Source organism: Sminthopsis crassicaudata, chromosome 1, assembly GCF_048593235.1.
Source record: "Sminthopsis crassicaudata isolate SCR6 chromosome 1, ASM4859323v1, whole genome shotgun sequence".
Classification (NCBI taxonomy): domain Eukaryota; kingdom Metazoa; phylum Chordata; class Mammalia; order Dasyuromorphia; family Dasyuridae; genus Sminthopsis; species Sminthopsis crassicaudata.
In genome coordinates this window covers 530,577,514-530,591,148 of record NC_133617.1, presented here as the reverse complement: position 1 = coordinate 530,591,148, position 13,635 = coordinate 530,577,514, and positions in this window count along the sequence as shown.

Here is a 13,635-nt window from a genome sequence, read left to right as displayed (position 1 = left end):
AGATCTTGTAATTTCAGGCAAGGAAGAGGGACCAAAAAGCATTCCTTTTAATCCATTTGGGAGTGAAAGCCAAATTGAAGGGGAGAGGGAAAAAAGGGAAGTACAAAAAATATAAAGAGAACAGTGCATAGGATAAGAGATTAAGAAGTTTTGCTCCGTTTGGTGCTATTTAGATAAACTAGTAAAAGAGGTCTAAATACAGTCCTGTAATATATGACTGGGTTGACAGTGAAAATGTTTATTCTAAAAGAGCATTAACAATTGACCCCAGGGAAGCACCTTGGTCAATACAAAAAAAAAAAAAAAAAAACATTTACTTAAAAACAGAAGCCGGGCAAAGAAGTAGAATAAGGTTTCTCTAGAAGGAACATGGCTGAGGATAATTAAAGGCTATGGTGGTAAAGCAAGCTGTGATTGACAGAAGCAAGAGACAGCTGAAAAGACTCAATGCTTTGCCAAATGACAATTAAAGAGGCAAAGAACTGCCTGGACAGCTGCTCCAGCTCAAACATAAGGCAAGCCTCCCTCCCTCCCTCCAATATCTGGAGCAATAAAATTTCAACCATAATCTTTTCCCTGCTGTTGTTGTTCAGTCGTGTCCAATTCTTTGTGACCCCAGTTGGAGTTTTCTTGGCAAAGATACTGGAGTAATTTGCAATTTCCTTCTCCAGCTCATTTTACACGTAAGAAAACAGTGGCAAACAGGGTGAAGTGACTTGGCCAGAGTCACACTGCTGGTAAGTGTTTGAGACTGGATTTGAACTCAGGAATATGAGTCTTCATGACTCCAGACCTACCACTCTATCCACTATACCACCTAGTTATCCTGCTAGGGATTTGCTTTTTTTCTTCTACCAGCATGGGAGTCTGGGGGGAGAGAATTATATATGAAGGATTAAGAAATATTTTATCATATGGGTCTTCCCACCTCTATCATTTATGACCTGTATGACCCTGAGAAATCTTATCTTAAAATAATGTAGTTATCACTATACAAATAGTCAAAGGATATGAATGGGCAGTTTTCAAAGGAAGAAATCCAAAATATCAAAAAAGTATGAAAAAGATGCTTCAAATAATTAATAACCGGAGAAAAGTAAACTAAAGTGCTTTTGAGGTTCAATCTCCGAAGCATCAACTCAGCAAAGATAACAAAAAAGAATAATGACAAATGTTGATGGGGATGTGGCACTCATGCATTATTGGTGGAGCTGTGAATTAGTTCAACTATTGTAAAATTGAGAAATATACACAGAAAATCATTAAAAGTGCATACTCTTTGACCTGGCTTTACTATTATTAGGTTTCTCCCAAAGAAATCAAAGAAAAAAGAAAAGGATTCATATATACATAATTACTTATAGGAATTATTTTTGAAATAGAAAAGTACAAGAAACTAAAGATGATGTTCATCCATTGGAGAATGGCTAAACAAATCATGATATATCTCTATGCAGATTATTTTTAAGTTTGTCTAGTCCTAACCTCTCTTATGACCTTTAGTCTCCTATTACTAATTGCTTCTTGAACATAGCAAACTGCATTTCCCATAGATCAGACTCAACACATACACAACAGAACTCATTAACACTCCTTCTAAATCTTCTCTCTTCCTAACTTTCCAAGTATTTCCTAAATTTCCTATTCCTAGGGCTTCACCCAAGTTTATATTTCTCTCATTCTTTACTCCTCATTTACATTCACCCTATATATCTAATTTTGCCAAGTCTTATTTTTTTCTATTTCACATCTCAAAACATTCCTCTTCTTTCTCTTCTGGTGCAGGCCCTTACCAATTCACCCCTAAACTATTGGGGTGTTTGTGATACAATGGATTGCACACTGGCTCTGGAGTCAGGGGAACCTGAGTTCGAATCTAGTATCGAACACTTATTAGCTATGTAACTCTTGAAAAGTCACTTAATTGTGATTATCCCCAAAAAAAATCAATTAATTTTTAAACTATTGTAATAGACTGCTGCTGGTTGGTCTCCCTGCTTCAGGTCTCTTCTCCACTCAGCTGCCAAAGTGTTCTTCCAAAAGTCCAAATCTGACCATCTCAGACCCTTAGTTCATAAACTTCAGTGGCTCCCCATTGCCACTAGGATCAAATATAACAAATCTCTTAATTTTGAAAATAATCCCCAGCTTGACCCATTCCTGTCCTTCATAGCTTTATATTCTCCATAGTCTCCACATACTCAATTATCCACCTAAAATGACCTTCTTCCTGTGTCTTACACATACCACTCCAACTCCCTACTGCTTGCCTTTTCACTGGTTTTCCAGCCTTCCTGGAATATTTCCACCCCTCACCTCCGTCTCCTGGCTTCCTTGGCTTCTTTCAAGACATTTCATATCTTTCCTACCTTTCTCAGCTGGATCCCCCACTGTCTCCAGTGTTAGTGTTGTCCCTCTGAGATTACTTTCCATTTGAACTATTTTGTTGTTCAGTCATGCCCATCTCTTTGTAGACCCAGTTGGGTTTTTTTTTGGCAAAGATATTGGAGTGGTTTGCTATTTCCTTCTTCAGCTCATTTTACAGATGAGGAACTGAGGCAAATAGGGTTAAGTGGCTTGGCCAGGATCACACAGCTAAGGTCTGAGACCAGATTTGAAATTAGGAAAATGAGACTTTCTGACTCCAGGCTTGGAGCTCTATCCACTGCACCTACTCACCTGAATTATACCATAGTAAGTAGATATTTGCATGTTATCTCCTCCATTAGCGGATGAGTTCCTTGGGAGCGACTGTGTATTTGATTTTCTTTATATCCACAATACTTAGTGTAATGTATGGTCCATTATAAATAATAAATATTTGACTGATTGACTATATAAATTTAAGAAAACATTATCACTCCATAAGAAATGGTGGAATGGATGATTACAGAGAAACCTGAGAAGATTTGCATAAACTGTTACAGAGTGAAGTGAGCAGAACTAGAATATATAATAACTATATTATAAAGAAAAAATAATCTTTACAATACTTGAGATTGCTGATAAATGCAATAAACAAATAAAATTCTAGAAGACTAATAATGAAATATGTTACCTATCTCTTAGGAAAATGATGGATTTAAGAGACAAAATAAGACATAATATGTTGGAAATGACCAGTGTGGACATTGTTTCCCTGATTATTCATATTTGTTTTAGTTTTCTGTTTTCTTTCAGTGGGGTTGTTGGTAGAAGTAGATGTGAGAGATAGGATGGCAGAAAAAGAAAAAATGATTATTGAGATATATTTTGAAAAAAAAAAATGGAAGAGGATTCTGGGAAGATGGCAGAGTAGATTGGTAAATTTCAAGCTTTCCAGATTTTCCCCACAAATAGGGCAAACACGGACTGATGAAAAAAATCAAGATAACTTGATTAGGGGTTTTCCTGGTACAACACAAGGAGATATGAAGAAAAGCACCAGGTCAAGGATTAATCAGTGTGAGAAATGCTAATATTTTCCAGCTAGCTCTTAACAAACACCAGGTGAGGACCCCTGGAGTGAAGGGGGGGTTTGGCAAGACCACAGGAACTTTCACCTCCCTTACAGTTTGAGGATTGGGGATCTGAGTTCAGGAAGTCTGAGTGAACCTCAGCTGATTAGGAAGACAAGGCTCAGCTGTGCTTCAGGGCCATAGCCCTGATGGAGAAGGAACTAGCTCATGAATACAGAAGCAGGGGGTCAGGATCTGCTGGCTACAGCACTTTCAGAAGGGTAGAGCTCTTTGGGGGTCCAGATCAGCAGGGAGAGCTGAAATGAAGCTGGAGGCACTATTTCCCCACAATTAGAGGTGCTTACACTAATACTGCTTTTTTTTTTTTTTTTAAATGAGCTGACAAAGAAGACTACAACCATAGAAACTTAATATGGAAACAGGGAAGACTAGGGTTCATCTTCAAAGAAGGATATTGAAATAAAAAAAAAGTTTCTACCCCAAAGAGTAACATGAAATGACTGCCTGCCCAGAGAGAATGTAAGAACTCAAAAAAGAATTTAAAAATCAAATAAGAGACATTGAGGAAAAACTTAAAAAAAGAAAAAAGAAAAGAATATTTTTTTAAAAAGTTAACCAACTAGAAAATAAAATAGTCTCAAAGATGAAAATAACTCTTTGAAGATTAGAACTGAACAAAGGGAAGCCAGTGAAACTATGAGACCAAGAAGTAACAAAACAAAATATAAATTAAAAAATAGAACAGAATGTGAAACATAAGAAAAATGATAGATCTGGAGAACAAATGAAGAAGAGAAAATATAAGAATAATTTAACTGCCTGAAAGTTGTGATTTTAAAAAAGGACCCTAAACACAATAACGCAAGAAACAATCCAAGAAAATTGCCCTGCAGTGATAGAACATGAGGAGAAAGTAAAAATAGAAAAAAATCCACCAATCACCACCTCAATAAGATAATGTATGGAAAACACATAGGAATATTATTGCCAAATTTCAAAATCCCCAGATCAAAGAGAAAATTTTGCAAGAAACAAACAAAAAATCAATTTAAATATGCTGGAGCTACAATCAGAATTACAAAGGATTTATCAGCAGTCACAATAAAAGACTATAGGTCCTGGAATTATATCTACCAACAATCAAAAGAACTAGGCCTGAGACCAAAAATATCAGATCCAACAAAATTATCTATAATATTGTATGAGAAAAAATGGACATGCAACAAAGTTGCAGATTTTCAGGCTTTCCTTTCAATCAAATTTGAATTTAATAGAAAATTTAAGATGTAAGAGCCAATATCAAAGATCGATTTCAAAGAATTCAACATGCACAAATTGTTTGTTTTGTTTTGTTTTGTTTTACATGGGAAATATATATCATATGTTTAAGATTGATATCAACGACATGGTAGCTCAAAAGAAAGATGGGGGCAGAGTTAAAGTAAAAATAGTAATTATATTTATACGAATGAGATTCAGAGGAAGAATAGACAGAGAAGCAATATATATTAATGGTATAGTATTCTCCAAAACATATAAAGGTGGGCAATAAAGGATGCAGGAAGAAGACAAAGGAGTAATCCCCCCATGGTTGGGGGGGGGGAGAGGGGAAAGTTAAGAAATAGCAAAGCAAGTTAAGGAGCAGAATTAAAGCAAAAAGTCAGCAGGGATAGGAAAGATATATTTGTGTATGTGTGTGGGGGCCAAAGTGTGTGTATCTATGTATGTGTATGTATATATCTGCATATGTGTACATAAATGTATTCTTTCTTCACTGATAGCCTGCTTGGGGGTGGGAGTGGGATGAAAGGGGGAGAAAAGAATAATAAAAAGGTATGTAGCAGAGAACAAAAGAACAATTTACAAGGAAGTGAAGAAAAGGATACTCATGAATATAATTTCATCTATTAACATATACTTTCTTGAAGTGATAATTTATTGTCATATGTTTTGAATATTCCCCAATGTTTTGTGGGTACATGACATTCTCTTTTGCTTTGTTTCATTTTGTTTTGCATTGCTTTTTTTTTCTTATTCTTTTTTTAATGAAAAAAAAATGTAGAGAAGGAAGTCCAGAAAGAAGCCGAGATCACCAGGATAGCTTTGAAAGCTATAAATAGAGCTTATTTGCTTCAAAAGAAAGGAAACTATACATAAATCTGTATTTTGTATACAATGCTCTTTTTATTGTAATATGAATATGGAAATAAATATTCATTTTGTTTGGTTTGTGTTAAATTCTGAATTAAAAAAATAAATAAATGTAGAATATAATTCACATAGCAAAAAATATATTGAATTAGGTAGGTGCCTCTTTCATCTCTATATCTTATGATCCTTCTATTAGTTATATTTTGTTGGTATGATTTATATTGAATTATTATTTAATATCTGGGTGGGGGTGGGTAGTCTCCCATGAGTAGAATCTTCAGGCGAGCATATAGAGATAATATAATATATTAATATATAAAATAATATGTATACATATTATTATATTATCATAATAGATATACATATGTGTGTATGTATACACACATACATACACACACAAACACATACACACATATTTCCCTACAAACTGAACTCAAGCATGGGGAGGAACCCAATGACATCAGTCCTCAGCTCAAAATTCATTAGTGACTCTCAATTTGTCTATCAAATTCAGATTCCTTTACCTGGCATTCAAGTCTCTCTATAATCTAATGTCCCTCTTTATGCATATTATTCTTTATAACTAGAATATTACCCCTTCCTTCTCTTCATCTATTAAACTACTAATAGTTAATCATTTCAAGCCCAACTCAGATACCATCTTTCCTCCAATTTTTTGTTGATTTTCCAAGACCAGTAATATTTTTCTTCCCCCTCAGATCTCACACATACTTTATTCCACCCCCTCTTTAGTATATTTTTTAATGTTTTGTTGATATTCCCCCCCAAAAAAAAACAATTTCTCAAAACCATCTTCTCTTTTAGCATAATACAAAATTCAAGTGACCATATCTGACAGGATATACTATATTTTGTGTCCATTGTCCACCATCCTGCTTCTCAGAAAAGGGAGAACCTCAGCAGGATTCAATGTCATTGTAGAAAGTTTCCATATCTTTTGGCAATGCTTTTCTTTGAATTACTATACCATACATTATGTATTATATATTTTATAGTATATACTATACATTATATATTGTATATACTATAATATATACTATACTATACATTACTATGAGGATAAATAGATAAGATAGAAAGATAAAGCCATCTATGCATAGACAATGATAACAAGCAAAACTTAAAACTGTACTAGAATTTTTGGGATACCTTGTATATATTTTTCTTGGTTCTGTTTAACTTTGCCTTAGTTTATGCAAATTTTCCCAAGTTTATGTGAATCCTTCCTATTCATCACTTCCTTGGAGCACTCAAATAAACAAATGTTTCTTAAGTTTCTCCTACATGCCAGTACTATGTTAACCACTGAGGATATAAATTCAAAGGAGGGAACAAATCCTACTTTCATGAAGCCTATATTCCAGTGGGGAAAACAATAGCCATATATATGGATGTTCAAAATAACTACGAAGTGAATAAATGTAGATAAAGAGAAAGTAGTTAAATACAAAATATCAGGAGAGAGGGCAATAGAAGTTGTGGAATGAGGAAAGAAGAAGGTGTCTGAGCTGATCTTCAAAGAATAGAATGATGATGAGAAGTTCAATCAGATCATGAGGGATGACCAATGCAAAGACATAGAGAGAGGAGATGGAATGTCACAGGTGGCAATAGAAAGAGCAGCTTGTCTATATAGCAGAGTAAGGGAGAAAGAATAATGAAAAATATGACTGTTACCCTTGAACAAAATTAGCTCAAATATTTCCCAGAAAATGTCTACATCTGACTGTTCCCTGGTAAATAAAATAAATCATGCTTATTTTCAGGTTCCCTTCATCTCCCTTTCTGCATTTTGCTCAGTTCTCCCTTTAAAGCCATACCCCACCCTTTGATTGACTCAGGCTTGAGTCAGGAGAAAGAGCAAAAGGTCACAGAAGCTCTCACTTTAATGGCATCCTTTTAAACTTGACTTGCCCTTCTTTGGCATGCCTTTTAGATCACCTTTCAGAATTATAGAATTCCTTCACCCTGAATGGATGTAGTAACCCCTTCAGGAATCCACAAACGAGAGCTTGCATTTCTTCCTGGCATTCAGGAAATGACAACCATGAGATAGCTGACTTCTAGATAATCAAGAAATGAGGCTGAATGGTAGAGCACTGGACAATGGGCAAGAAAGGACACCTGGGCTTCTGCTCTCCCTGACTTACTGTGTGGCCTTCATAACCCAATTCTCTCTGGCCTTCCTTTTCTTCATTTGTATGGTGTAATGCAAAAGTTTTCAAAGTAGAGCTAAGAGGATCTCCAAAACTCTTTCAGGAGGTCAAAACTATTTCCATAAAAATACTAAGACTTTATTTGCCTATTAAAATACTAGAGGAAGAGAATGAGCATTTATGTAGCACCTACTGTGTGCCAGACACTATGCTAAGCGGTTTTTACAAATATCATCACTTTTGATTCTCACAATAATCCTGTGGGGTAGGTACTATTATTTTCCCCATTTTACAGATGAGGAAACTGAGGCCAACAAAAGATAAGTGACCTGCTCAGAGTCATACAACCACCTATCTATGTAAAGCTGGATTTTCTTTTTATTTCAACCAAAATAAAAGAAAAATGCAAGAGATTGAACACAGAAACAGACTTGAGAATCCAGCCTCTTGGCATTAACGAATTTTGTGAAAATATGTAAAACAATGTTACTCTCCTCAGTAATTTTTTGGTTTTGGAAAATATAGGGTTTTTTTCATGAAAATATGTTAATTATTGTTATTTTAATATTTTCAACATTCAATAAAAATTTTTTAAAAAACCAAATTGTTATTGTTTTAATGTTTATGTTCATTGTTATTTTGAAAATTTTATTATTGTTAGTTTAAAATTGATTTATAATTAAATCAATTTTGAATTTTGAATTTATAATTAATATATATTAAAACATGTCCATTTCAATAACTAAAATAGCACTTTATCAATAGCTCTAGCATACATAAATGAAAATTCTGTAGGACTTAATTTTTTTTAAATTCTAAAGTGTGTCAATAATTTCAAAAGCATAAAATAATTTCATTTTTAAGAATATAAGTGAGTTTACATCAAACTAAAAAGTTTCTGTACAAATAATACTAATGCAAACAAGATTAGAAGGGAAGTAACAAATTGGGAAAATATTTTTAAAAACAAAGGTTCTGACAAAGGTCTCATTTCCAAAATATATAGAGAACTGACCCTAATTTATAAGAAACCGAACCATTCTCCAATTGATAAATGGTCAAAGGATATGAACAGACAATTCTCAGAGGAAGAAATTGAAACTATATCCACTCACATGAAAGAGTGTTCCAAATCACTACTGATCAGAGAAATGCAAATTAAGACCACTCTGAGATACCACTACACACCTGTCAGATTGGCTGAGATGACAGGAACAAATAATGATGAATGTTGGAGGGGATGTGGGGAAACTGGGACATTAATACATTGCTGGTGGAGTTGCGAAAGAATCCAGCCATTCTGGAGAGCAATCTGGAATTATGCCCAAAAAGTTATCAAACTGTGCATACCCTTTGACCCAGCAGCGCTACTACTGGGATTATATCCCAAAGAAATACTAAAGAGCGGAAAGAGACATATATGTGCCAAAATGTTTGTGGCAGCTCTTTTTATTGTAGCTAGAAACTGGAAGATGAATGGATGTCCATCAGTTGGAGAATGGTTGGGTAAATTGTGGTATATGAAGGTTATGGAATATTATTGCTCTGTAAGAAATGACCAGCAGGAGGAATACAGAGAGGCCTGGAGAGACTTAAACCAACTGATGCTGAGTGAAATGAGCAGAACCAGAAGATCACTGTACACTTCAACAACAATATTGTATGAGGATGTATTCTGATGGAAGTGGAAATCTTCAACATAAAGAAGATCCAACTCACTTCCAGTTGATCAATGATGGACAGAGGTAGCTACACCCAGAGAAGGAACACTGGAAAGTGAATGTAAATTGTTAGCACTAATATCTGTCTGCCCAGGTTGCATGTACCTTCGGATTCTAATGTTTATTTTGCAACAAGAAAATGGTATTTACACACATGTATTGTATCTAGGTTATATTGTAACACATGTAAAATGTATGGGATTGCCTGTCATCGGGGGGAGGGAATAGAGGGAGGGGGGGATAATTTGGAAAAATGAATACAAGGGATAATATTATAAAATATATATATATATATAATAAAAAATTAAAAAAAAAAGAATATAAGTGAGTCCACTTTTTTTTCTTTTTACAGTGTAAAAAGGTCTTGAAGTTAATAAGTTTGAGAACCAGAGATGGAGTAGAGATAGTGCTCTATATGGAGGCAGGAGAGAGGCATTTCAGTTCCTGCTTTGACATTTACTTGTATTATATGACTATAGGCAAGTCACTTGACCTTGACTTCTTCATCTACAAAATGAAGATAATAATACCTATGGTACCTACTTCACAGAGTTGCTGTGATCATCAAATAAGATAATGTGCTGAGAGTGTGATATAAATATCAGGTGTTATTATTAGAAGACTCTAAGGTCATTCTAAAATCCTGTGACTCTCTTAGGGCCCATGTTTTCTGAACTGTAAATTTATTTTTAAAATATATTTTAGGGGAGTTAAAGATGTTGATTAATAAGGAAATCATCAGGCCCAAAGGGAAAGCTGCTTCTGGGAAAAGATTCAAATATATCAGAGAAAAGATTTTCTGGTATATTAAATTCAAGAGACTTAAGACAGAAACAGGGAGATAGGAGAAGCAATGGAGATTTCAAGCCCCAGATTTCACACACACACAAATAGAAAAAGACAGACAGATAGACAGATAAAGACAGAGAGACAGAAAGACACATAGAAAGACAGACAAAGATGGACAGACAGATACAGTACCAAGACCATCAGCAAATCTTTTATCCTTTTATTCCACTTTTATTTATCCTTTTATTACTCTCCCTCCAGTTTGCTCCACAAGCCAGCCGCTGACTATATCTACCTGAATATCAGATATTCTCCTTATCCTGCTTTTTTGATTATACTATAAGAAGAGACATTCATTCTCATTGTTGTAAAGTCTCAATGTGGCTTACAATCAAATGGCTACAAATCAAATGTGAATTTTCTTCCATCTTATGACTACTATATCTTCTTATGGCCAGTTGCCTCTCTCTTGGTTCCTTACATCAATCCAGCTGTCCTACCTATGTATTTCACAAATCAACAGCTATCCACAGTAGAATCATTATCTTTGCAGAGCATCTGTGAAATTTTTTATTATGGCCCCTCATATTTTGAAAGACAACGTAAAATAGTCAATGGAGAATTGGATTCAGAGCCAGAAAAAACAAAACCAAAAAAAAAAAAACAAACTGCATTCAAGACCTGCCTGGGCAATGTCTAAGATTCTAAATTTCAGAGAAGATGCCAAGTCTGCGCTGGAAGATGGATTATCCTCACTTGGGAGTTTCCTTTACCAATGAATTCACAGGTATAATCCCTATCAATATTTCTCATATTTTAAAAAGTTTTAGGCAATTCTTTTCATGCGCCAATCTTCCTGTCTCACAAGAAATGAAAAAATCTGCAATCCCTACCACAGATTACAGCTAGTTTATCATAGATTTCTTCTTCTCATTCCACTCAAGTAATACAAGATCCAGTTTACATTCCTCCTCTTCCATGAAGGCTTTCTGAACTACTTTAGCTCACAAGGATCTCTCCCTGTCTTGACTCTCATTGTATTTGTTTTATTTATTGTACTTCACAGATATTGTCTTTTTTTTTTTTTTTTTTTTTTTTTACAAATTGAAGGTTTGTGGCAACCCTAGGTCAAACAAGTCTATTTTAGTGCCATTTTTTCCAACAGCACATGCTCACATTGTATTTTTGTATCACATTTTGGCTTGTGATATTTCAAACTAATTCATTATTATATCTGTTATGATGATCTATGACCAGTAATCTTTGATGTTGCTATTGTAATTATTCTGGTGTTTCATGACAGCATCCATATAAGACCACAAATTTAATCAATAAATGTTGTATATGTTCTGATTTCTTCACCAACCCACTCCTGTTTCTTTCCCTCTCCTTGAGCCTACCTATTCTCAGAGATACAATAATATTGAAATCAGACCAATTAATAACTTTGCAATGGCCTTTAAGTTTTCACATGAAAAGAAGTGTTAAAATTTCATTGTTGTCTTATTTTAAGCTTTCATCTCAATCTTCAGCAAACAGCACCCTGATCAATCAGCAGATATCAACAATGAGACAAGATAAGCAAAAAGATTACTACTTACTGAAGGTTCAGATGATGATTAGCACTTTTAAGATATAAAGTATTTTTTAATTAAAGTATACACTTTGATTATTTTAGTCACAATACTATTGCACATTTAATAGACTACAGCATAGCATAAACAGAACTTTTTTTGCTTTTAAATTTAGAGAAAAATCATTATTTAGTCCCCAAACTTTATTTAGCTTTATTATTAAAAAATAAAATAAAATGCTGAAAATATGACAATGTCCAAAATTGAGACCCTTTCACTTTTCAAAAGCAAAAAAAGCTCTGAAAGTTCAGTCTAAGAAATGCTATTTATAAAGTGCTTTTTAAAGTTTGAAAAGGCATTTGGTTAGAAGATAAAGGAAAAATTTTCCAAGGTTCTAAATCTGAATAATTAGAATGAGTTTATTCTCAACTCTAGCCTTGAAGCTGGAACAGTGTGACAAGTAAAGGGGAAGATATTTCAATTCAATTCTATTCAGCAGATATTTATTGGTGCCTATTGTGTGCAATATTATTATATAAGGGCAAGCTTCAAGCACATTAAATTTCTTAAATATAATAATCATTCATGGAACAAATACAAAACTAAAACTAACTTTATTTAGACTATGAAAAGAATACCAGGATAATCTTTACTCTCTATTATTTTTTGTGGTTCAGTCACTTCAGTTATGTCTAACTCTGTGTGATTCCATTTGGGATTTTCTTGGCAAAGATATTAAGTGGTTTGCCATTTGTTTTTCCATTACTGTACATTAAAAGGATACAAGTTTTTTTAAAAAAAAACAAACAAACAAACATGACTTAGATCCATCTGGAGAATCAACACAGCAAACACTGGAAAAACCTTCTGCTAAGAGCAAGTCACAGTGAAGCTTCTGACTTCAACACTTTCTAGACTGGGTTTTTATGCCATAGAGAAGCAAGAAAGGAAATGACTTCCCTAGCTCCTTAAAGGAACAGATCAGTCTACACAAAATAGGTTTTGCTCCTATCATAATCTGTGGGGAAAATATAAAAAAGAAGTAGAATGTGAGCTGTATCCCTCCAATATAAAATAGGTTGTATTTTAGGTGAGAAGAGGATGTGTAAATAGAGGTGTTTAGGAGGAAGTTGAAAATTCAAGAATGAAACTAGTTTTTATTGTTAAATTGTACCCCTGATTCTGCTCCTTTCATCATCAACTTATGAAAATCTTTAAAATCAGGTATCTAGATAGCACAAAAATAGAGCACTTGATCTGGGATTAGGAAGGCCTAAGTGTAAATCAAGCTTCAATTCTTTAATAGTTGTATGATATGAACTCAGTCACTTAATCTTAATTTTCTTGTCTGAAATATGGAAATAACAATGCAATCTATCTCTCAAGGTTATTATTAGAGTCTAAAAAGATAGAATTTATAAAGTGTTTTTCAAATTTTAAAGTATTGCAAAAATACAGCAAAATATTATTAAGTTGTTCATTTTGACAATATTAATGTCATAGTTTATATTGTTCTTTTGGTTTTGTTCACCACTCTGAATCAGTTCCTATACATTTTTTCATGTCTTCTGTAAATCATCTATTTGCTCTTTTTTTTACAGCACAAATAAAATTCCATCACATGATTTGCACATATATTTTTAATAAATAATTTTTGAATGGAAATAACGCTTGAGAAAAAAAAATAGATTTATTCAGAGAAATTAAAGCTTACTTTGTACTGATCTCCTTGACTAAAATCCCATCCCATCCAGGAAGCATTCCT